We start from the raw sequence: 25,438 nt of genomic DNA on the forward strand, positions 1-25,438 counted from the left end.
AAAAGTATTAACCAATATAACTTGTGGTAGGAAAGGGTTTATTTGGTTTATACATCCCAGGTCCCAGACTATCACTGAGAGAAGCCAGGTCAGGAATCAGGAGGCAGGAACTGAAGCAGAGGCCAAGGAAGAATACTGCTTACTGACTTGCTTTACACTCAGCTTGATATATATATAAGCAAGGACTACCTGCCCAGGAGTGGCACTGCCCAGAGTGGACTGGGCTCTTCCACATCAATCATTAGTCATGAAAAGGCCTCCACAGACTTGCCTACCAGCCAATCTAATGGAGGCATTTTTCCCAATTGTGGTTCCTTCTTCCTAAATGACTAATTTGCAAAGTTGACAAAAAACAAACAAACAAACAAAACCAACAACTAAATAGCACAAATTACCCCTTGTCAACTAGACACATGAACTAACAACCTGAGTTGTTAAGAACAGTTAAGAACACTAGCTGCTGCTTCCAGGGGATCTGGGTTTGATTCCCAGCACCCACATGCTGGCTAACAACCACTCATAACTCCAGTTTCAAGGATCAGACACCCCTCCTGGTCTCTATGGGCACTGCATGCACGTGGCACACAGACAGCAGGCAAAACACCCACACATAAAACAAAAATCTTTAAAGCCTTTAATCCCAGAATTTAAGATGCAGAGGTAGACAGATTTCTGTAAGTTTGAGGACAGGGTGTTCTACAGTGAGTTCCAGGACAGTCAGAAATCCACAGACCCTGTCTAAGAAAAAACAAAAAACAAAGACAAAACCCTTCCTTGTTTATCACAACTGTCACTATCATGTTAATAACAAGATCACAATATAAATACAGTTTGGTGACACAGGCCTTTAGTCCCAGCACTCGGGAGGCAGAGGCAGGCGGATCTCTGTGAGTTCAATGCCTGCCTGTTCTACAAAGGGAGCTCTAGAACAGTTAGGGCTACAATGAGACCTTGTCTCAAACACACCTGTCCCCAAAGCCCAAAGAAACCAAACCAAGTAGGCAAATAAATAAAAGTCCTTCAGTTGGGGCTGTAGAGAGGACTCGGCCAATAGCACTTTTTGTTTTTGCAAAGGACAAAATGGGAGGGGTTTGGAGAGATGGCCCAGTGGTTAAGAGCACTTGCTGCTGTAGGGTTGGGGATTTAGCTCAGTAGGTCCTGGGTTCGGTCCTCAGCTTGGGGTAGGGGGAGGGAGACAAAATAAGAGCACTTGCTGCTCTTGCAGAGGACCTGGATTAAATTCCCAGCACGCACACAGCAGCTCAGAGTGCCTGAAACTTCAGTTCCAGGAAACCCAGTGCCCTCTTCTGCCCTCTTTGGGCAGCAGGCATGCCAATGGTGCACAGACATTCATGCAGGCAAACACAGTCACACACATAAAAACTTACATCAAGAGGTAAGAACCAGGACACAGTTACAATCAAATCAAAGTAGAATCAACATCCAGCAGTGTAAATCAAACCCTGTAGCTCAGTGATCTCTACCTGGCATTCAATCCCAGTCTGGACTGCAAAGGCGTCGTGAAGCTTCAACTCTACTAATCTGCCATCCACAATCCACACCGCTTGTCTTGTAGCATCAAGCCAGCTCCATCCCACACCTGCTGCTGTCCTTGTCTATCATCCCAGGGTACTGGCATCACTAGTATGCTGGCATCTTCATTGCGTTTGAGGTTGCATCTTCACCAATTGACTCTCTTGGCTTCTTCAGGGACTGACCCCGCCACATGCACAAAGCCTCAGCTTCTTCCTCTGAGACCTTCAATACGCAAGTCTCCATTGTAACTGAGGCTGCACCCTCACCAATGGCCTTCTGCCTTCTGTAGGGACTCCAGCCTTGTTATATGACGCTAAGTCTCTGATGCTCTCCATAAGCCCTTCAAGCCTTCAAAACCAATACCATGTGGGAGATGCTTACATATTACCACGTTCAGCTGCTAGTTTCAGACATAGTCTTGGTCCCTCTGATCCATCTGAGTGCCATGACATACATGTTACATACATGTACACACACACACAAATAAAAAATATATAATTTTAAATAAAGGGCTAGAGAGATGGCTCAGTAGCTAAGAGTGCATCCTGCTCTTGTGGAGGACTCTAGTTTAGTTCCCAGGACCCATGTGGAGTGGCTCATACCTTCCAGTAACACCAGCTCCAGGGGATCTGACACTTTTGGCTTCTAAGCACACCTGCACAATATATACACCTGCATATATATATATATATATATATATATATATATATATACCTATACACACACACATATATGCACACACACACACACACACACCCATACAGACACTCATAATTCAAAACAGTCTTTAAGAATTTAAAAATTAAATATACTTCTCAAGTATTTTGTCATAAGGTGACCACAGTACCAAATTCACTTAGAAAAGCATGAACTTCCACACCTTGGGGCTAACCAGGGTGCAGAAACAGCTGAAACCAGGCATTCAAGAGCTGTGCACAGGTTCTTTTGTAGCCTTCCTTCACCAGCATCACTCCTCCATGGCTGTCCATATACTAAAGCCTATTGGCTTCTAATTCTCCTTCTTTTTTTACATCTGTCAACTGAGGGATGTCTCAGGCTATCTTTGGACCTAGATTCAGAATCCCAGGGAGCACCAAACCTCATATACCCGACAATAGCCTCCAACAGCCTAGGTAGCCAAGGATTGCCTTGAACTCCCCTCCTCCTGCCTCTCCACATCCCAGGTGCTGGTATTGGAGGCATGTCCCACCATGAGTGATTTATGTGGTGTGGGTAGCAGATGAAGTCATGAGTGAATGTGTGTTTGTTGACAAGCACAGCTATGTCAGGGGAGCCAATGCCTGAGACCCATGGTGTCTTCCTTAGGGTTTCTATTGCTGTGGTAAAATACCATGTCCAAAAGCATTTGAGTAGGAAAGGGTTTATTTTGCTTACATTTCCAGATAACAGTCCCTCATGTCCTGAGAGAAGGCAGAGCAGGAATGCAAGACAGGAACCTGGAGAAAGGAATTAATGCAGAAGCCCCAGAGGAGTTCTACTTACTGGCGTGCTCTCTGTAGCCTTTTTCTTATAGCACCCAGGACCATGAGCCCGGACTGACACTGCCCACAATGAGCTGGGCCCTCCCACATCAATCATTAGTCAAGAAAATGCACCACAAGGGCGGTGGTGGCGCACGTCTTTAATCCCAGCACTCGGGAGGCAGAGGCAGGTGGATCTCTGTGAGTTCGAGGCCAGCCTGGGCTATAGAGTGAGTTCCAGGACAAGCTCCAAAGCTACACAGAGAAACCCTGTCTCAAAAAACCAAAAAAAAAAAAAAAAAAAAGAAAGAAAATGCAAAAACGCACCACAAGCTGCCTATAGGCCCATCTGGTAGGGGCATTTTCTCAATTGATATTCTTTTTTTTTTTTAATTTTTATTTATTTATATTTTATATATGAGTGCTCTGCTTGTATACCTGCACACCAGAAGAGGGCATCAGATCTTATTATAGATGGTCATGAGCCACCATGTGGGTGCTGGGAATTGAACTCAGGACCTCTGGAAGAGCAGCCAGATCTCTTAACCTCTGAGTCATCTCTCCAACCCCCTCAATTGATATTCTTAAATGATTCTAACTTGACATGTATTCTCTCCGGTACAAGACTGAAAAGGACAAGTGTGGGAAAACAGGAAGCAATTCCATTAGTCACGTGAAAATAACTTGGACAGCTGCAAACTTTCTGTAGTATGTTAGGCTTTGGGGAGCTTACCCTTTCTGTCCTGTCTTCTGTGTTCCTGTGTGTGTGTGTGTAGGATAAAGGTAAAAGGTGTGTTCCTCAATTTTTTTCTGCCTCATATATTTTCTTCACACACAAAACCATTTAAGGATGGGTATGGTAGAGCATGTCTTTAATCCCAACACTTGGGAGGCAGAGGTAGGTGGTTCTCTGAGTTTGAGGCCAACTTGTTCTACATACTGAATTCCAAGCTGGTCAGGGTTATGAAGGGAGATTCAAGTCCTCTACAAAAACATACACTCTAAACCCCTGAGCCATCACTCCAGCCCTTCCATGCTTTCATTAAATGTACAAAGTAACTTAAGGTTAAGGGCTTTGCTCACAATTTGGTTCTTGCTTTAGGGATAAAAGACCCAGGCCATCTAAGCCATGTAAGCTGCTCCTGCTAGCAAAGGTTAGGGGTGTGGCACACCCTTTTTTTGTTTGTTTGTTTTGTTTTTCGAGACAGGGTTTCTCTGTGTAGCTTTGCTCCTTTCCTGGATCTCGCTCTGTAGCCCAGGCTGGCCTCGAACTCACAGAGATCCTCCTGGCTCTGACTCCGGAGTGCTAGGATTAAAGGCCTGTGCCACCACCGCCTGGCGTGGCACACCTTTTTTATAAAAAGAAATTACCTTGCAAAGTTATTTTCCCATTGTTTCTGTGTTTCTTTTTGTGGATACAAAGATTAGTCTTTTCTAACACCTTGAATTTGTGTATTCAAGGATGCCTTTGAACTTCTGACCCTCCTGCCTCCACTTCACAGGCCATCAAAACCTGTGCTACAGAAAGAACCCTGGGCCTCCTACATCCTAGGTAAACACTTGACCAACTGAGCAAAATCTGCATCCCTTGTTATTAATTATAATATCTTTTTTGTGTATGTGTGCACACCAAGGAACAGTACCATACAGTTGTTGGGGGAGAATTTGTATAATTTGTATTTCTTTTCTTCTTCTTCTTCTTCTTCTTCTTCTTCTTCTTCTTCTTCTTCTTCTTCTTCTTCTTCTTCCTCCTCCTCCTCCTCCTCCTCCTCCTCCTCCTCCTCCTCCTCCTCCTCCTCCTCCTCCTCCTCCTCCTCCTCCTCCTCCTCCTCCTCCTCCTCCTCCTCCTCCTCCTCCTCCTTTCTTTTTTTTCGAGATAGGGTTTCTCTGGGTAACAGTCCTGGTTGTCCTGCAACTCATTCTGTAGACCAGGTTGGCCTCGTACTCCCTGAGACCCGACTGCCTCTGCCTCCCAAATGCTGGGATTAAAGGCGTGCGGCACCACCGCCCTGCTTTTCTTGGCTCTTTTTATTTTTTTCTTTTTGGTTTTTGGAGACAGGGTTTCTCTATGTTAACAGTCCTGGCTGTCCCAGCCTCTTAAGTGTTCGGATTCCAGGCGTGAGCCACCCCTCCCGGCTTGAACAAGCCGTCTTATTTAGTTTTTATAAAGCGGGATGTTTTTTGAGAGCATCCGCGATGGCTCACCAGGTGAAGAAAGTCAGTACGGCTCTGGCGTTAGGCTCTGCACCCAAACCAACTCCAATGTTTGGGCGCCGGAGACACAGGCCCCACCCCTCACCTGCGCGCATGCTCTGACACGAGCCCTACGGGCGACCTGCGGCATAGGCGCGCGTGACGTAGCCCCGCGGGGCCGTGATGACGCACAGGCGTACGCTCGGTGGCTCCTCGGGGAAGATGGCGGCTGCATCTTTGAAGGAGAGGCATTGAGAGTAGGGAGAAGGGGAGAGGAGCGGACGGGAGAGACATTCCCCGCGGCACCAAAGGACACCGCGCTCGCGGCCAGGCGCCCCTCCCGGCCCTCCACGGTGAGTGTGCGGCGGGGCCCGTGAGGGCCGCGGGCGGCCGCGCTCCGCCATTTTCGGGCCCGGCCGTTGCGTGCTTCGGGGGGTGGGGGGGACAGGTCGCGGGAGAGGGGAGGACGGGCATCTGCGGGGCCGGCCGCGGCTGGCGGGGGTCCCAGTGGACGGACTTCGGGGAGGCGGCGGCGGCCGTGAGGCTCCCTCGGCCTCGCCGTCCCCGGCCAGGCCGGCCGCAGAGACGCGAAGTTCGGAGGAAGGAAGCGCGTTGGGGTGGAGGGGAGTGGAATGGAGCGCGGCTTTGAGGGCTGCCCAGAAGGGGGCCGGAGAAGTTCCTGGGAATCCAGGGGAAACAGCTGGAGGAGAGTCAGCCTGGATGCTTTCTAAAATTGAGATCCGTGCTGGGCACTCGGAGGAAGGCAGAGCTTTGCGCTCTTGCACGAGTTTCAGTCCTCTCTGGTTCCTTGCAAATGTCCCACCAAGCACTCGTTCTCCATTCCAACTGGAAATTAAATTCTGGTCTCAGTATGTGAGAGAAACAAAGGCTTTCTGGCAACTAGATATTCATGGTGTTAGAAAGCGCCTCTCGTTTTCTTTTCTCCGTTTTCCTATTTGTTTGAGACTGGTCTAGTCGTGTTGCCCAGGTTCGCCGAGAATTTCCAGTCTTCCACCTGCCGGGCACAAGCCAGAGAGAAGCGCGCGCTGCCTGGCTTGGCTAGCGGTCCTTTTGTTGTTTGGTTTGATTTCTATTTTATTTTTGATACAGTTTCACTGTGTAGCCAGGCTGGCCTAGAAACTCACTATGTAGCCTAAGTTTCGAACTCAGCGCTAATCATCCTCTCATTCTCCCAACCGATGGCATGACCAGCCTGAGCCTCACTAGACTTACTGGGCTGTAACCCAGGCTGGCACTAACTTGCTAATTAACTTCCACTTCCCGAGTGGGATTGAAGGCGTGGGTCACACCTGACCGAGAATTTGTGCTTTTTTTTCTTTTTAAATTGAAGAATTGCATATGAGTGTATGCGTGCACGCGCTCCGTCCCTCTTCCCCTCCCCCCTCGCTGGTAGGACAGAGGACAGTTTGCTGGAGAACGCTTTTCCACTAAGTGAGTCTTGATTGAACTTAGGTGGTGTAGGTACTTTAACGCTGAGCCATCTGTTGAGTTACATTCTTGGTTGTTTTTTTTTTTAAACAAAGTGTTGATATTGGGTTGTAACTCTTGTGGTTGGTGGCCCTTCCGGAGTAAGGGAGCGGCTGGTTGAGGGATTACCTCCTTGGATTGGAAGTCAAAGTCAGAAAAGTGTGTGTGTTAACATATGTAAAGACTGTCAGGAATGATGGGAGGCAGTAGCTATTTGGCAGCTATGGATGACAGGAACCAAGCCACAGTGGTGACATAGACCACTTGGGAACAAAACTTTCATGTACTCTCTGGATATAATACAGGCAGCCTTTTGCCTGTGAATGTTTAACCCAAACAAAGAACAAAGCTCTTAGTGACTGTTAAAAGAAAACACTTTAATTGTTTCCCTGGTGGCATTTTTTTCTTCTCCTAATCTTAATTGCATTTGAGACCCACGTTTTGTTTCTATTAGGTACTTTTGCATTTTTAATTTGTTTCCATGCTCAGTAGAGGTAAAATAGTGTATAGATTTGGTTTGAGACAAAACTTGAAGTGCTGTATTTAGCTGATTTACTATAGAGACTTGGGGAACATTTTGATACCCTTCTAATTCTGGGAAGGATTTTGGTATAAAGCTGGTCTACGTCACAGTGCATTAGAAAAAGTAATTTGACCACCAAGCTCGGGGGCACATGCCTTTAATTGGGAGGCAGAGGCAGGCAGATCTGAGTTTGAGGCCAGCCTGGTCTACAGAGTAAGTTCCAGTACAGCCAGGGGTATACAGAGAAACCCTGTCTCAAAAAACAAGCAAACAGGGCTGGAGAGATGGCTCAGCGGTTAAGAGCACTGTCTGTTCTTCCAGAGGTCCTGAGTTCAGTTCCCAGCAACCACATGGAGGTTCACAACCACCTGTAATGAGATCTGGCGCCCTCTTCTGGCCTGTAAGCATGCATGTATACGAAATAAATAAATCTTAAAAAAAAAAAAAAAGGCAATCAAACAGTCCCAGCACTCAGGAGGCGGAGCCAGTCGGATCTCTGTGAGTTCGAGGCCAGCCTGCTCTGTAGAGCGAGATCCAGGACAGGCACCAAAACTACACAGAGAAACCCTGTCTCAAAAAAAAAAAACGAAACAAAAGCAAACAAATGAAATAGTAAATTGTTATTTATGAAGCTGAAAGCTTAGTGAATTTTGTCATCACAATTTTATCCTGACCTAAACCTTTAATAATATTTTTACTGACCTCTTAAGCCCTATATTCAGAGTTTGCTTTGCTAAATAACAGAGTCCATTAACATAAAGATCATTAGGTAATAGAAAGTCTCTTTTTTTTGGGGGGGGGGTTAGATATTATTTGATTATTGCCAAGCTCAAACTTTTGTATTTCAGAATGAAAATTTAAAGTTTCATAACTCCAACAAAGATATTAGTGAAAGTTTTTTATTTTAAATTTATATGAATGCATTTATGTAATCCTTTTGAGGTTATTTAGAAAAAATTTGGTATTTTACTTACGTTTTTAATTTTTAGGTAAAATGGTATTAGTTGGAGCTAAATGGTCACTATCAAAAGTTTTTTTCCGCCGGGCAGTGGTAGCGCACGCCTTTTAATCCCAGTACTCGGGAGGCAGAGGCAGGCAGATCTCTGTGAGTTCCAGGTCAGCCTGGGCGACCAAGTGAGTCCCAGGAAAGGCGCAAAGCTACACAGAGAAACCCTGTCTCTAAAAACCAAAAAAAAAAAAAAAAAAAAAAAAGTTTTTTCCATTAAAATTTACATTTACTTTGTGTGTATGTTTGTGTGTATAGAGGTCAGAGGACAAATTAAAGGAATTGGTTTTTCTTTTCACCTTGTGGATTCTGATCTTGTCAGCTGTTTTTTCCCACTGAGCCCCTGACTACACCTGCCTTTGAACATGGTTTTAATACTTAAATAGTTTATTTTTGTTGTTAGCTGTGATTTAGGTTTAAGATTTCTACTTGGACCAGGCCATGGTGTTGAATGCCTATAATCCCAGCACTCAGGAGGCAGAGACTGGTGGATCTCTTGAGTTGGAGGCCAGCCTGGTCTACAGAGGGAGTTCTAGGATAGCCACAGAACACAGAGAGACCCTGTCTCAAAACAAAACAAAGCAAGACAAAAAAAAAAAAAAAAAGATTCTACTTGGACATGTTTTCTTTGGTGACATACCTATCCCACCACAAATCATTTCTCTTAGACACCGACGCTGCCATGTTGGAGAATGTGACCTATATTACTGTTAATCTTTTTGGACTGTAAATAGCAACTTTATAAAATTTGTGTAGTGCCTTATTTTCATAATTTAAGTGTTTATAAATTCCAGACCCAAGGGAGATGTATTGGAAAGAAAATCATGGGATCCTGTATGTAGCAAGTGGCCTAAGTTTGCAGGCTGAGTTCATCACAGCTAGCTTTAGATCAAGAGGAAAGGGTGTGAAGAGTATGAATTCAGGGGATTACCTGTTTTCAGTGCGTGTTACATCATTGAACTTTACCTTCAGCTCTAAAGCAGTTTTTTTTTTTAAAGATTTATTTATTATGCATACAGTGTTCTGTCTGCATGTGTTCTTGCAGGCCAGAAGAGGGCACCAGATCCCATTACACGTGGTTGTGAGCCACCATGTGGTTGCTGGTAATTGAACTCAGGACCTCTGGAAGAGCAGTCAGTGCTCTTAAACACTGAGCCATCTCTCCAGCCCCCAGTTTTTTTTTTTTTAAAATGGGTCAGTTAATGAAACTCTGAGTATCAATTTCCTTATATATAAAAATGATAATTGCTAAGCTGGGCGGCGGTGGTGGCACACGCCTTTAATCCCAGCACTCAGGAGGTACAGCCAGGCGGATCTCAGTGAGTTTGAGGCCAGCCTGGTCTACAGAGTGAGATCGAGGACAGGCACCAAAACTACACAGAGAAACCCTGTCTCGAAAAACCAAAAAAAAAAAAAAAGTGATAATTGCTATGGGTGGGATAGTACATGCCTTTAATCCCAGAACCTCAGGCAGCGGAGGCAAGCAGTTTGAGGTCTGCCTGGTCTACATAGTGAGTTTGAGGCTACACTATGTAGTGAATGTAGGCTATGTAGTGAATCCCCATCTCAAAAAAACAAAAAAGTGAAAGTAATTTCACTGTTTCTAGTCCCAGTAAGAAATATGAAAATTTATTGAATGTGTATACTGCATAAACTCACCGCTGAGAGGTAGACCAGGCTGGTCTCATAGAGATCCCCTGCCTCGGCCTCCCAAGTGAAGGAATTATAAATGTGTTGACCACTTTGCCTTCATTCATTGGTTGATGGGTATCTGGATTGATTCCGTGTTCTACCACTTTGCCTTCATTGATTGATTGATGGGCATCTGGCTTGGTTCCGGTTCCATTTCCTGGCTATCGGGAGTAGCACAGGGTGTACAAGTATCTCTGGTCTGTAAATACCTAGGAGTGGGTTAGCTGGTCATAATGGTGAGTTCTTTTCAGCTTTTTGTTTGTTTTGGTTTTTCAAGACAGGGTTTCTCTGTGTAGCTTTGCACCTTTCCTGGAGCTCACTTGGTAGACCAGGCTGGCCTGGAACTCACAGAGATCACCGCCTGCTTCTGCCTCCCAAGTGCTGGGATTAAAGGCGTGCTGCCACTACTACCTGGCTCCTTTTCAGCTTTTTGAGGAATTCCTAGTGGCTGCAGAAGTTTACATTCTACTAGCAGATCTGGATTAGGTTTCTGCACACTTCACATCCTTTCCAGCATTTTTGTTGTTGAGTCAGAGTTCTCACTATGTCCTTCTGACTATCCTGGAACTCAAACAGATCGTCTTGCCTCTACATCCCCAGGACTGTGATTCAAGGCGTGCTCCACCACTCCTGGCCAGCATTCCTTTTTTTTTTTGAGATTTAAATTTTCTGTGTGTGTGGGTGTTTTGCCTGCATCCATTGTCTGTATAGGTGTGTGAAGTGCCCCAGGAAGCTTGAAGACAGATCAACATTTAGTTTGCATTTCCCTGTTTTTGTGTAGTGTATTCATTTGGCAGTTTTTTTTTTTTTTTTGGTTTTCCGAGACAGGGTTTCTCTGTGTAGCTTTGCGCCTTTCCTGGGACTCACTTGGTAGACCAGGCTGGCCTCGAACTCACAGAGATCCGCCTGGCTCTGCCTCCCAAGTGCTGGGATTAAAGGCGTTTGGCAGTTTTTTTTGTTTGTAAGACAGGGCATTCTGTAGTTCAGACGAGGCTGAAATCTTAAAGTCCAGGCTGGCCTTAAACTCATGGTGATCCTCTTCCCTTAGCCTCTAAAATATTGGGATTATAAGCACTATCACGCCTGCCAGACTTGTGCTTTTTAAAGGTAGTAGATTTTGTAGTACCTTCTTGTTGTTATCAATTTTAATTTTATTTAATATTTGGGGGGCAGATTGTTGATTCATTTGCATCCCTGACTGGCCTGGAATTTGCAGGGATTCCCCTGCTGGGATTATAGTCGGTGGCACTGCACCTGGGTGTGGAGATCAAATTCAGGTCATCAGGTTTATACACGGCAAGTGCCTTTCCCTGATGAGCCATCGTGCCAGCTCTACTGTATGTTTTTGTATTTCTAAAAGTTAGCCATAAATTCTAGAGAATGGGGGCAAGAGGATCAGGAGTTTAAGGCCAGATGAATTTGAGGCCAGCCCAGGTATGACTGAGTCTGTGCCCAACTTAAAAAAAAAAAGATACTGGGAGTGGTGGCAAGGCTTTTAATCTGGTCTACAGATGGAGTTCCAGGACAGCCAGGGCTACATAGAGAAACCCTGTCTGGAGCTTCCCTGCCTCCCTGCTAAAGTTAAACTTTACAGTTACACTTGTATTGTGGACAGTGACTTTTGGTTGTGAGGACCTTGTTTGTCAAAGTTTTGACTAGTGATTGATGGTTGTTGATTAAACCATTGGGGATTCTAATAAAAAGAAAACCAACTGTTTTTTTTTTTCTTTAAAAATGCTTTGTGCTGGCGGTGGTGGCACACGCCTTTAATCCCAGCACTCGGGAGGCAGAGGCAGGCGGATCTCTGAGTTCAAGGCCAGCCTGGGCTACCAAGCCAGTTCCAGGAAAGGTGCAAAGCGACACAGAGAAGCCATGTCTCGAAAAACCAAAAGAAAAAAGAAAAAACAAGAAAAGAACACCAAAAACAAAGTGAGATCCATCCAGGACAGGCATGAAAAACTACGCAGAGAAACCCTATCTCGAACCCCCCCTCTCCAAATGCTTTGTATGTTAAGGGTGGAGCACAAAAACTTAGCATGTATGACCCTCAGTCTAGTATGCTACGAAGTGTTTACTGCTGGGCCACAGCTCCAGCTGTCTCCACTTGGTTGTTTTAATCTTCTTCTCCTTTCTTTCTCCCTTTCTTCCTTTCTTTTGTTGTCTTCTCCTTTTCTTTTCTTTTCTTTTTTTTGAGACAGGGTCTTGCTGTGTAGCTCTGGGTGGCCTGGAACTCACTATGTAGACCAGGCTGACCTCTAATTTGTATCAGTCCTACAATTCTCTTGCTACCATCGCTTCTTGAGTACTGGGACTACAGATATGTGATATTACAATCAGCCTGAAGAATGACTTTTTGATTGGGGTGGAGTAGATGTAGCCCAGGATAGTTTCCATGAGATATACCTTGCTTTTGTTTGTTTGTTGTTGTTGTTTGTTGAATTGTTGAGAATTGTGCATGTTAGTCCAGCACTTTTACTGCTAAGTTATATACACATTTGTGGACTTTTTTTTTTTGTTTTAAGCTTGCCAGAGCTAGTCTTGAACTTAAGAGAAAATTTTTTTATGTGTATGGGTGTTTTGCTTGCATGTATGTTTGCCTACAGAGGCCAGAAAAGGCTATCAGATTCCCCCAGAACTGGAGTTACAGATAGTTGTCAGCTGTCATATGGGTTCTGGGAGTTGAACCTTGGTCCTTTGGAAGAGCAGTCTAGCCGAATGATGGCTCAGTGAAATTCCGGTCTCAAAGAACAAGAACAATTGAGGAAAACACTCAGCATCAAGCTCTGGTCTACACGCACGCACGCACGCATAAATGCACAAAAACATGTACATATACAACACACATAAAAACATACAAAAAAGAAAAAAGTAAGGCTGGAGAGATGGCTAAGTGGTTAAAAACACTTGCTGTTCTTTGCTTTGAGGACTCAAGTTCAGCCCAGTATCCACATGATGGCCCACAACTGTCTGTAACTCCAGTTCCAGAAGATCTGGTACCCTCTTCTGGCTTCACAGGTATTGCATACATGTGTATACTTACGTACATGCAGGTAAAGCATATAAAATAAAAATAAATCTTTTTAAAAATAAAGTGAGAGAGCTGGACAGTAGCAGCGCACAACCTAGCATGTATGAGGCTCTGGGTTCTGATTCCATGTAACACACACACACACACACAAAAAAAGAAGTGAAAAATCTACAGAGAAAATATCTACAAATCATAAATCTAATGAGAGTCTTACATCAGAGCGTGTCAGCATACAATCTCAGCAAGTGGCAGGCTAGTGAGACACTGTCCCACAGTGAGGCAGGCAGGAAGATGGAGGGGATCAGAATGTGTAAAGAGCTCTTATAACTAACTCAGTAAGAGAAAAAAAGAACCCCAGGCTGGAGAGTAGCTTAGCAATTAAGAGCACTTGCTGTTCTTGATGATTTGGGTTCAATTCCCAGCACCCACACAGTGATTCACAACCCATCTGTAAGTCCAGTTTAGGACTGCACCTTCTTCTGTACCTCTACTAATACATAGTACACACGCAAGCAAAAAGCACATAAAATAAAATAAAAATATCTAAAAATGAAAAAAGGAGAAATAAATCATCATATTAATTGGGCAAAAGGTCTTTTTTCTCCCTTGAGACAAGGCCTCACTATGTAGCACTGACTGGCCTGCAACTTGCCTCCTAAGTGTTGGGATCAAAGATGTGTATCACCACTGTCCTGTCCCAGGTGTGTGTGTGTGTGTGTGTGTGTGTATGTGTGTGTGTGTGTGTTTTAATGTTTGATTTCTTACCCATTTTTCTTGCCATCTGGCAGTATGGGAAAACTTTGAAATCATTGTTGTCATTAATCTGTTTATGTGTAGCTGTATATATTTAGGCTCTGATACCACAGTGCGTTATGTGGCGGTCAAAGGACAACTTTGGAGAGGTGCTTTTCTCCATCCACCTTTTACATGGGTCCTCAGGATTAAACTCAGGCTGTCAGGCTTGTGTGACAAGTGCCTTTTCCCTCTAAGCTATCTTGCTGGCCCCAAATCGAGTTTTCAATGTTTGAAATCAATAAGTATGACCTACAAAACAAATCTTATTAATTTTTGGAAGATAGTATACTTGATAGAAAATTCAAAAGCTGCAGACTAAGTTCTTTCTCAACTTTATACCCTAATTCATCTGGTTTTTCTCAAATGTGTTACTTTATGTGTGAGTGTTTTACCTCTATGTGTGTCTGTACCACATGCTGGCCTTGCTCCCACAGAGGCCAGAAGGTGGCAGGTTCCCTAGAACTGGGGTTGCAGACATAGCGCTCTTAACCAGTGAGCTCTCCAGCTCTGCCTGTCCTCGTGAAAGGGTGGTTAAAATGTGTAGTCTATTACAAAATGACTCAGTGTTTATTATGGATGGAAAATTTAGAAAATACATAGCAGTAAGTCTAATTTCTTTCTCTCTCTCTCTCTCTCTCTGTTGAGCCAGGGTTTCTCTGTGTAGCCCTGACTGTCCTGGAACTTCATATAGACCAGGTTGGCCTCGAACTCAGATCTGCCTGCCTCTGCCTCCTGAGTGCTGGGATTAAAGGTGTGCACCACCACCGCCTGGCCAATTTCTGTAAGTCTTTAAAAAATGCTTATTATTTATATATTTTTGTGTATGTGTGTTCACCTGTCTGAGTTTATATGCATCACGTGTACAGGAGCCCTCCCAGGCCAGAAGAGGGTGTGGTGGTGTGGCTAATAAACTTATATGGGGTCAGAGAAAGGAACAGCCACAATATTAAACATAGAGGTTAGGCAGTGGTAGCCCACGCCTTTAATCCTAGCATTTTAGAGACACAGATCTGCCTGGATCTCTCTGTGTTCAAGGATAGAGCCAAGCATGGTGACACACACACACCTTTAATCCCAAGTAGTGAGCCTTTAATCCCAGGGAGTGATGGCAGAAAACAGAAAGGTATATAAGGCATGAGGACTAGAAACTAGACGCATTTTGGCTGGTTAAGCTGAGATAAGGACTCAGAGGCTTCCTTCCAGTCTGAGAAAAAAAGGACCAGTTGAGGAACTGGCGAGGTGAGGTGGCTGTGGCTTGTTCTGTTTCTCTGATCTTCCAGCATTCACCTCAATACCTGGCTCCAGGTTTGATTTTATTAATAAGACTCTTTAAGATTCATGCTACAAGAGGGTATAAAATATCTTGGAATTAGAGTTATAGGCAGTTTTAAGTCCCCACGTGGACTTGGACATGGGTCTTCTTCAAGAGCATAAGTCCTCTTACACCACTGAGCCATCTTTCCAGTCCCTAATTTGATATATCTTCCTATGACTGATTTAAGGCATACAACCAAGGTAGCTTTATTATTCAAATTTTTAAATTGGTTTTTGGAGACAGGTTTCTTTTTCTTTTCTTTCTTTCTTTCTTTTTTTTTTTTTTTTTTGAGACAGGGTTTCTCTGTGTAGCTTTGGGCCTTTCCTGGAACTCACTCTGTAGTCCAGGCTGGCCTCCAACTCACAGAAATCCACCTGGCTCTGCCTCCCGAGTGCTGGGATTAAAGGTGTGTGCCACCACTGCCTGGCTTATTATTTAATTTTTATTTTGTTTGCTTTTGAAAATTATGTTTATGAGTATTTTGCCTACATATAATGTATGTATACCAACCACATGCATGCCTGGTTCCTGCAGAGGTCAGAAGAGGGTATCAGATCCCTTGGAACTGGAGTTATGGATAGTTGTGAGCCATGCCTGACCTAGTAGGTGATTTTTTTTTTTTTTGTCATTGCATGAACACCACAAAATGTGCTTACACACCCACTGTGATGGTATAGGTCAGTCAATCTACATGATTTCTTTTTTGGGGGGGAATGTATTTCATATTCATTCATTCATTCATTTATTTATTGTGCTTTTGAGCCAGAGTTTCAGTATTGTAGCACTGGTTGTCCTGGAACTCACTGTGGAGACCAGGCTGGCCTCAAACTCAGAGATCTGCCTACCTCTGCCTCTTGAGTGCTGGGATTAAAGGCGTGCACCAGACCTGCCTGGCTTCTACATGACTTTTTTTTAAAATTTATTTATTTATTACGTATATTGTGTTCTGCCTGCATGTATGCCTGTACACCAATAGAAGTCATCAGATCTCATTACAGATGGTTGTGAGCCACCATGTGGTTGCTGGGAGTTGAACTCAGGACTTCAGGAATAGCAGCCGGTGCTCTTAACCTCTGAGCCATCTTCCCAGCACCTCTACACGACTTCTTTATGTAGCCAAAAGACAAATATGAAATTCTGCTGACATAATAAAGTATACTCTGAACTTTTATTTATTTTTTTGTCTAGGTAGCTGAGGCTGTCCTTGGAATTAAGTGTCATTCTGCTTCAGTTTACCAAGTACTAGGCATGGTTTGTTGTACTGTATATATACACATATATGTGTGTGTAGTCTGGCAGTGGTGGCATATATGTGTGTGTGTGTGTGTGTGTGTGTGTGTGTGTAAATATACACAACCCATGTATATATACATTTGTGTATATATACACACACTAAATAGAAGTACACTTTAAATTAAGAGTATTATATACAGTATACATAAGCCTGTAGTATCATAGTTTATTGCCATTGTCAAGTGTATATAATTGTTGTTTATTGCCATTGTGTTGTACATAATTCAGAATTGTATGTGCTATATTTTTATGAACTTGACATATACCAGCATCTTTACAAATCCAAGTAATGCTTTATGCTATCTATGATATGGCTTTACTAGGCAATGAGATTTTTATTTTGTAATGGTAGGATACCAAATTTGTTTATGTGATCCTTTGTGGGCTGTAATATCTTAATAAGACACAATATCAAGAATGAAAGAAGAATTTTAGAGAAGATTTTACAGATGTTAAAATACTAAGGCTGGACGGTGGTGGTACATACCTTTAATCCCAGCACTCGGGAGGTAGAGGCAGATGGATCTCAGTGAGTTGGAGGACAGCCTGGTCTACAGAGCGAGTTCCAGGACAGCTAGGGCTGTTACACAGAGAAACCCTGTCTCAAAAACCAAAACTAAAACAAAACAAAAACAAACCAAAAAAGACTAATGAGATACCATGAACAGTTGTATGCACTAAAAATTGGTGATGTGGGAGAAATTAATTTTGTTAAAATACAAACTACCAAAACTAACCAAAGAGCAAAAAATCAGTCTACCTTCACAAGAGCTAATAGCATCAGGAAGGCTAAAGAATTTTTAAAAACTGGGGCTGGAGAGATGGCTCAGCGGTTAAGAGCACTGACTGTTCTTCCAGAGGTCCTGAATTCAATTCCCAGCAACCACATGGTGGCTCACAACCATCTGTAATGAGATCTGGTGCCCTCTTCTGGCCTGCAGGCCTGCATGCAGACAGAACACTGTATACATAATAAATAAATCTTTAAAAAAAAAAAAAAGAATTTTTAAAAACTTCCAAAAACATAGCATAGAACATGGATGGCCAAGGGAGCTGTGACTGTCCTGATTTGTAGAGAAAATGGTGCTGTGGCCACTAGTTCTGGTATAAGTCATTCCTGCCTAACTTGGTGACTGCCAGACTAGGTGAATTTATCTGTCAGGGCTCTTTATGTGATGGTAGTTTCTGTTCTGCTATGCAGTTGTACAGTCTGCTGGGCTGTCTTGAAACATCCAGGGTATTTATTGTTTCTCAACAGGACATGACATCCCCACCCCATTTCCACTTCCCTTCTTGCCTTCCTCCGATCCCTTCTTGTCTCTGTCCCTCCCCCTACCTTTGGGATAGGGTCTTACTATGTAGCCCATAGCTGGCCTGGAATCCACTATGTTGACCAGTCTGGCTTAGAAATGCAGAGATCTGCCTGCCTGTGTCATGAGATTCCTGGGATTGAAGGTCTTTGCCACCATGCCTGACAGAATTCTAGTTCTTAAAAACCCTTTAAAAATAATGGAATTTTTTTCCAAGACAGGGTTTCTCTGTGTAGTTTTGGTGCCTGTCCTGGATTTTGCTCTGTAGACCAGGCTGGTCTTGAACTCACAGACATCCTCCTGCCTCTGCCTCCCGAGTGCTGGGATTAAAGATGTAGGCCACCTGGCTAAGGAAAACTTTTTAATGTGCCTCATACTTTTTTTTAATGGTACTGGGGATGGAACATGGTAGGCTAGTACCATAAAGTGGTACTGACAGTTTTTCAGAAGATTAATCACAAATATAAATGACTCAAGTTTCAGTTCTAGTTATTTAGGAAAAGGATAATACATTCACAGAAAAAATTGTACTGGTGTTTATAGTAGTTTCATTCAAATTGCTGAACACAGCATACATCCAAATGTCCTCAGTGAATGGATAAACTTTATCTCCATAGAATTTAGCAATAAAAGAAAAGGATAATTAAAACAGCATGGTTAGTTTTTCAAAACATCATTGCAAGTGGAAAATGCTACTAGATTCAAAAAACTTCATGAGATGTAATTTTGTTTGTACTATGTGAAAATATAGACTTCAGTGATGGAGAACATTGCAGTGGTTACTGTGGTTAGGGGTAATGCTGGAGACCGGTACAAGGAACAGTATAGGATATATGTGGGAATGAGGTGTGTGTGTGTAGAGAAAGAGAGACTGTAAGTGTAATGATAGGTGTCATCTCTGGCTCTCCTCAAACTCACTGTGTAGCTGAACATGATCTTGAACTTCTGATCTTCCTGCTGCTACCTCTTGAGTGCCACGATTATAGATATATGCCACTAAACTTGGTTTGTGTAGTATAGTTCAAACCCAGAGCTTCATTCAGGCGTGCTAGCAAAAGCATCTGCCAACTGAGCTGTATCTTTAGCCCCAGTTTCTATATCTTGATTATGGTCAGTGTGTGAAACTGGGTTCATTAAAATACAGAATCATATTGCATAAAATGAATATTAAATTAATTTTCTATATATGTGTGTGTTTGATTGTGGGTTTGCACATGTTTGAGTGCAGGTATGAGAAGTAGGTGTTGGATCCTGAACCTGCTGACCTGGTTACTAGGAATTATGTGTAATATTCAAAATAAATTTAGAGCTCAGTGTTAGAGATACTTGTCTAGTTGTGTGCAAGGGCCTGGGTTTGATACCTAGTGCTTCAAAAATAAATATAAACAAAATTAAGTTAAAAGAATAAGAAAAACCGTAGATCCTGAGAAAATGTTTGAAAAAGATATCCCACCAGACATGGTGGTGCTCACCTTTAATCACAAGTACTCAGGAGGCAGAGACAGATGAATCTCTGAGTTCAAGGCCAGCCTGGTCTACATAGAAAGTTCCAGGCCATCCAAGAGAGACCCTGTCTCATCCCCCCCCCCAAAAAAAAACAAAAAACCAAACCTGTAGCAGGAATCTTAAAAGTTCTTATTAATAAAATCAAACCTGAGGCCAGTTATTGGGGTCCATGCTGGTAGATCAGAGAGACAGAACAAACCACAGCTATCTCACCTCGCCGGATCCTCAGCTGGTCTTGTCTCCTCAGACTGGAGGCCTCTGAGTTCTCATCCCGAATGGGTCTCAGCTGAACTGTATTGCTCCATAGCCTGAATGCTTAACCAGCCAAATGCTTAACCAGCCAAAATCTTCTAGTTTCTGGTCCTCACGCCTTATATATCTTTTTGCTTTCTACCACCACTCCCTGGGATTAAAGGCTGGCTTTCTGGGATTAAAGGCGTGTCACCATGCTTGGCTATTTCCAATGTGGCCTTGAACTCACAGAGATCCAGAGGGATTTCTATCTCTGGAATGCTAGGATTAAAGGTGTGAGTGCCACCATTTTCTAGCCTTTGTATCTAGTGGCTGTCTGTTCTCTGACCCCAGATAAATTTATTGGAGAACACAATACCACCACATCTCCTCTCTTTTTGTCTAAAATTAAAAAAAGCTTATAACTAATACAAGAAAAAACTATCCAATAAGTATATACAATATATACAGCCAAAAATTACATTAATGATGTCTAGTCCATTAACATTTGACAGATTCAGATAAAAACTCCATTATATATATTAACAATGTCCAGTCCAGTAACGTCTGATAAACTCAGACCAAAAAATTTTCATTACTTACCTTATTTAAAACAAGTAGTTCCTTTTTAAAAGTAAATTCCATAATCTCCCTTTTTATCTTATCATATCCATATTCTTTCTCCTTTCTTTTCATAATAGATTCATTAGTCTACCTTTTGTCATTTTTATATCTTCCCCTTTTTCTTCAGTGTAGATTCAATGATCTACCTATTTATCCTATTATTTCTTTATCTTTTTTTCTCAGAGTAGATTCTATGATCTATCTCATATCTATATTCTCTTTTTCTTTTTGCTTTCTAGGGGTGAAGATATCTTTAGGGAATCTTGAAAAGAAAATTTTTGGGTTAATCATCAAGTCCTGTATCATTTGTCCAGTCTCTGGATAATAGGAAAGTTCAGGGCTTGTTTCAAGTCCTTGTTTGAGTAGTCTGTCAGGCTGGATCATCTCAACTAGTCCTCTCGAAATTGTTCTGACCAGTTTGTAGTCCAAAGTCGATTTTTCCATGGTGTTAATCGGCTTAATGGCTTTATCATAGTCCATGTGGAATCATCGTTGTAGGATCCTGTCATCTTTTTGAAGATTTCAAAGTCACTGTTAGGCATGGTCCTGGTACCCTGCGGATTTTTTTTTTTTTTTTTTTTTTGCCTCCTCTGTGGTTTGGAGCAATCACAGTCTGATAAATGTCTGTCTCTCGGAACCATGAACATTCTTCCCTAGAACAGAAAATCTTCACAGCAATTTTTCCCCACCATTTGTCGTGCCAAACTTTTCCAAACTGACCTTTGTCGATGCTTTCTTGTAACACGATGGTCCTGGCAATTCTTCTCTGAACCAGCAGCAGTAAACCCTTTGTCCCAGGTAGCAGCATCACCACAGTCACCAACACGATGAAAAGGAGCTGGCAACGTGGAGCAGTAGCCACTGCTTCCATGGTCCCACCACTGTTTGTGGCTAAGTCAGGACCAAAGCTTCTCCCAAGCCTCCTAGGCCGGCCTCAAACTCGGGATCTTCCTGCCTCTGTCTCCTTCAGCAAATCCTACCGGTGTGCGCCACCACAACTGGCTGAGTGTAGCTTGGGCCTGAGCTGGGGCTCACAAGGCCACAGGCAAACAGCTTTTTCATGAATTCGTAACACAAACGTTGGGCGCCAGATGTAGCAGGAATCTTAAAAGTTCTTATTAATAAAATCAAACCTGAGGCCAGTTATTGGGGTCCATGCTGGTAGATCAGAGAGACAGAACAAACCACAGCTATCTCACCTCGCCGGATCCTCAGCTGGTCTTGTCTCCTCAGACTGGAGGCCTCTGAGTTCTCATCCCGAATGGGTCTCAGCTGAACTGTATTGCTCCATAGCCTGAATGCTTAACCAGCCAAATGCTTAACCAGCCAAAATCTTCTAGTTTCTGGTCCTCACGCCTTATATATCTTTTTGCTTTCTACCACCACTCCCTGGGATTAAAGGCTGGCTTTCTGGGATTAAAGGCGTGTCACCATGCTTGGCTATTTCCAATGTGGCCTTGAACTCACAGAGATCCAGAGGGATTTCTATCTCTGGAATGCTAGGATTAAAGGTGTGAGTGCCACCATTTTCTAGCCTTTGTATCTAGTGGCTGTCTGTTCTCTGACCCCAGATAAATTTATTAGAGTACACAATATTTTGGAGAACACAATACCACCACACAAAACAAAACAAAAAGACTCATTAAGAATGAGATATCTAAAACATACAAAGAGCTCATAAAACATAATTTAAAAAACTAATTCGATTTAAGAAAATGGACAGAAAGATCTGAATAGAAACATTAGCATATGGATGTCAAAATAAGCATGTGGAATGATGCTGAGCTGGGCATTATGCTTGTGTGCACACTGTTACAATCTTAGGACTCCAATTTGAGGCCAGCTTAGGCTATACATAACTTACCAGGTGAGCCAGAGCTATGTAGTGAGACCTTATCTCAAAACACACAACATCAAATCCTCTCCCCCCCCACAAAAAGCAGCACACCTAACATAACAAGCTGTCATTCATTTCTGGTGGGAATACAAAATGAAGCAGCCACTTTGGATGCAGAAGCATCCTTTTACATATAGTGTAGCAACTGTACTTTATACAAAAGTTAAATAATTTCTCAGAAAAATCTGCACATTAATGTTTATGGCAGTTACACTACATAGCAAACCAGGGAAGCAACCAGAATGCCCTTCACTAGGTCATAGGTAGCATAACCCTGTGATGATAATGTATCAATGTGGTGGTATTGTGTTCCCCAAAATATTGTGTACTCTAATACATTTATCTGGGGTCAGAGAACAGACAGCCACTAGATACAAAGGCTAGAAAATGGTGGCACTCACACCTTTAATCCTAGCATTCCAGAGATAGAAATCCCTCTGGATCTCTGTGAATTCAAGGCCACATTGGAAATAGCCAAGCATGGTGACACGCCTTTAATCCCAGAAAGCCAGCCTTTAATCCCAGGGAGTGGTGGTAGCAGAAAGATATATAAGGCGTGGGGGCCAGAAACTAGAAGATTTTGGCTGGTTAAGCATTCAGGCTTTTGAGCAGTAATTCAGCTGAGACCCATTCCGGATGAGGACTCAGAAGCTTCCAGTCTGAGGAAACAGGACCAGGAAACAGGACCAGCTGAGGAATTGGCAAGGTGAGATAGCTGTGGTTTGTTCTGTCTCTCTGATCTACCAGCATGGACCCCAATAACTGACCTCGGGTTTGATTTTATTAATAAGAACTTTTAAGATTCCTGCTACATATCAACTGTAAAAAAGATACGGAAGAACCTTAAAAGCATCACTGCTGGGCCCAGTATGGGGGTGCACACCTTTCATCCCAGCACTGGCAGGCAGAGGTGGTAGATCTCTTGAGTTTAAGGGCAGCCTAGTCTATAGCTAATTCCATGCCAGCCAGCTACACAGTGAAACCCTGTCTTTAGAAAAAGGAGGGACGGGGATGGGGCGGTGGGAAAGCATATTGCTAGTTGGGAGGTGGGTTGGTAAGATGGGTTAGTGGGTAAAAGTGCAAGCAAATCCCCCACCCCCACCCCCTTCCCCAAGACAGGGTTTCTCTGTGTAACAGCCCTGGCTGTCCTGGAACTAGCTCCTGAGTGCTGGGATTAAAGGTGTGCGCCACCACTGCCTGGCCTGCAAACAGATCTTGATGACTTGGAATTGTATCCTTGGAACTCATGTAAAGGTGGAAGGAAATAACAAAGTCACATGTTCCATAGTGTGGGTTTGCATTTTTCTTCCTTCTCTTTATTTTTTTATTTTATTTTTTTAATGTGCATTGGTGTTTTGCCTGCATGTATGTCTGTATGAGGGTGTTGGGTACCCTGACACTTGGAGTTACAGTTGTGAGCTGCCATGTAAGTTCTGGGAATTGAACCCATCTGAGTCCTCTGGAAGAGCAGCTAGTGCTTTTAACCACTGAGCCATCTCTCCAGCCCCCTCCTTCTCTTTATAAAATATATAAAGTCTATATAGAATGTAGTTGAAAAAAATGTGAGGACATGCCATTTATCCTTTTTTTTGGAAATATGTGAGGATAGTCTATTGCTTTAAGGAAAAACAGTTATTTGTTATCATCGACAAAAAATTGAGTTTTTAATACTTAAATTATGTTAAATATGTATCTGTTACTGTGAAGTTGGTGTTTCGCATAATTGGTACATTTTCTGATGAGACCAGTGGTGATTTTACTTTATTTTGGTTTAGTTTTTTGAGACGGGGGTATCTCAAAAAACTTGAGTTTTTTTGAGTTTTTTTGTATCTTGAGTTCGTAGTCCAGGCTGAGCTAACTCAAGTCAGTTTTGAGACCAGTATGCTTTTTGAGACCAGGATCTCACTCTACCTAGCTTTCTTAGTTCTGGCTGGCCTCCAACTTCCAGAGCCTACCTCTGGCTGGGATTAAAACATGTGCCATGGTACTTGGGTCTGGAGTGTTTATGAAAATGATTATTTTGTAAGTGTGAGCCAGGCGGTGGTGGTGAAAACCTTTAATCCTAGCCCTTGGGAGGCAGAAGCAGGAGGATCTCTGTGAGTTTGAGGACAGCCTGGTCTACAGACTGTGTTCCAGGGCTACACAGAGAAACCTTGTCTTGAAAAAACAAAATGGAGGGTTTTTTGTTTTTGTTTTTTGTTTTTTTAAAGGGCAAAAAGGTCCAAATAGAGCTGGCCATGCATTTGTGCGTGTGTGTTTTCAAGACCAGGTTTCTCTGTGTAGCCCTGGCTGTCCTGCAACCTGCTCTGTAGACCAGGCTGTCCTCAGACTCACAGAGATCCACCTGCCTCTGCCTCCCAAGTGCTAGGATTAAAGGTGTATGCCACCACTGCTCAGCTTGTCCTCTGACTTTTTTACAAGTGCATGGTGGCAGGTGAGTGCTCTCTCTCATACACATGCACAAACAAACAAACGAGAGATCCTGTGTACTCTATACAGTTTCTTCCAGTTGCAAAACTGTTACAAGAAAGAGTATTTATTGTGAAGATATTTGTCAGTTTTAGGTGTACATGTATGAGTCTGGTTCTCTGCAGGTTTTTTTTTTTTGGTTTTTCAAGACAGGGTTTCTCTTGTGTAGCTTTGCGCCTTTCCTGGAACTCACTTGGTAGCCCAGGCTGGCCTCGAACTCACAGAGATCTGCCTGCCTCTGCCTCCCGAGTGCTGGGATTAAAGGCGTGCGCCACCACCGCCCAGCTCTCTGCAGTTTTATTATGTATTGTTATTATTTGCTTGTATATCCACTATGATAGTTAAATAGTAGTCTATCAACATAAAACATCCCCTTTTATAAGCATACCCACCTATACTCATCCATAACTTCTGGCATTCATTAATATGGTCCCCAGTTATTGTTTGTCATTTCAGAAATGTCATATCAAAACTTAAGTTTTATATTTTATTATTTTAGTTTGTTACACTTGATTATGGCTTTTTTATTGTAGCGTTGGAGAAAAAAGGAATATTTGTGCCCTATCTATTAAAACAAACAAAATCAAAACGGAAAACTTACTCAGAGTAAGAAAAAACAGAAAAGCAAAGCTGGGCCTGGTGTTGCAGGCCTTTAATCCTAGCACAGGAGACTGAGGCAGGCTGACCTGTGAGAGCCTGTCTCAAAAAAGGAAGTTAAAAAAAGATGTAAATGGCAGCATAGAATCTATCCTTTTGAGCAGATTCAGATACCTACCACTGCAGTGAAGGTGCACTACATTGTGTCACTGCTGAGCCTTCAGCTCGGTGCCAAGCCACCTGTAAGGATGTCTTTTGTGTAGCATGGCATTTGTTAAAGTCAAGGAGAGATGCCAAGGGAAATTTAGAAGAGTGTAGAGTAAAACTAACTCCTGTGCTTGGAAATGCAGAGTGATGATATTTTGTGTAGCTAACAATATTGTTTATGTCATGAACCACAGTGTGGTCTGGGAGTTGGCCTAGCAGATTGTGCACATTGTACAGGCTTGGGCTG

At 43.0% G+C, this 25,438-nt stretch overlaps 1 protein-coding gene across 2 annotated transcripts in view; it reads left to right on the plus strand.

Annotated features, from left to right (window-relative positions):
* Nucleotides 1-5,372: 5,372 nt before the first annotated feature.
* The window catches only part of Wdr33 (WD repeat domain 33), a 111,548-nt gene continuing 91,482 nt past the window's right edge, over nucleotides 5,373-25,438 (plus strand). For both annotated transcript variants that reach the window (XM_028867073.2, XM_028867074.2), the window contains exon 1: nucleotides 5,373-5,563. The gene's annotated coding sequence lies outside the window, so the exon portion shown is untranslated. The remainder of the gene's footprint in view (nucleotides 5,564-25,438) is intronic.

The sequence above is a fragment of the Peromyscus leucopus genome, chromosome 19 (genome assembly GCF_004664715.2).
Source record: "Peromyscus leucopus breed LL Stock chromosome 19, UCI_PerLeu_2.1, whole genome shotgun sequence".
NCBI lineage: Eukaryota > Metazoa > Chordata > Mammalia > Rodentia > Cricetidae > Peromyscus > Peromyscus leucopus.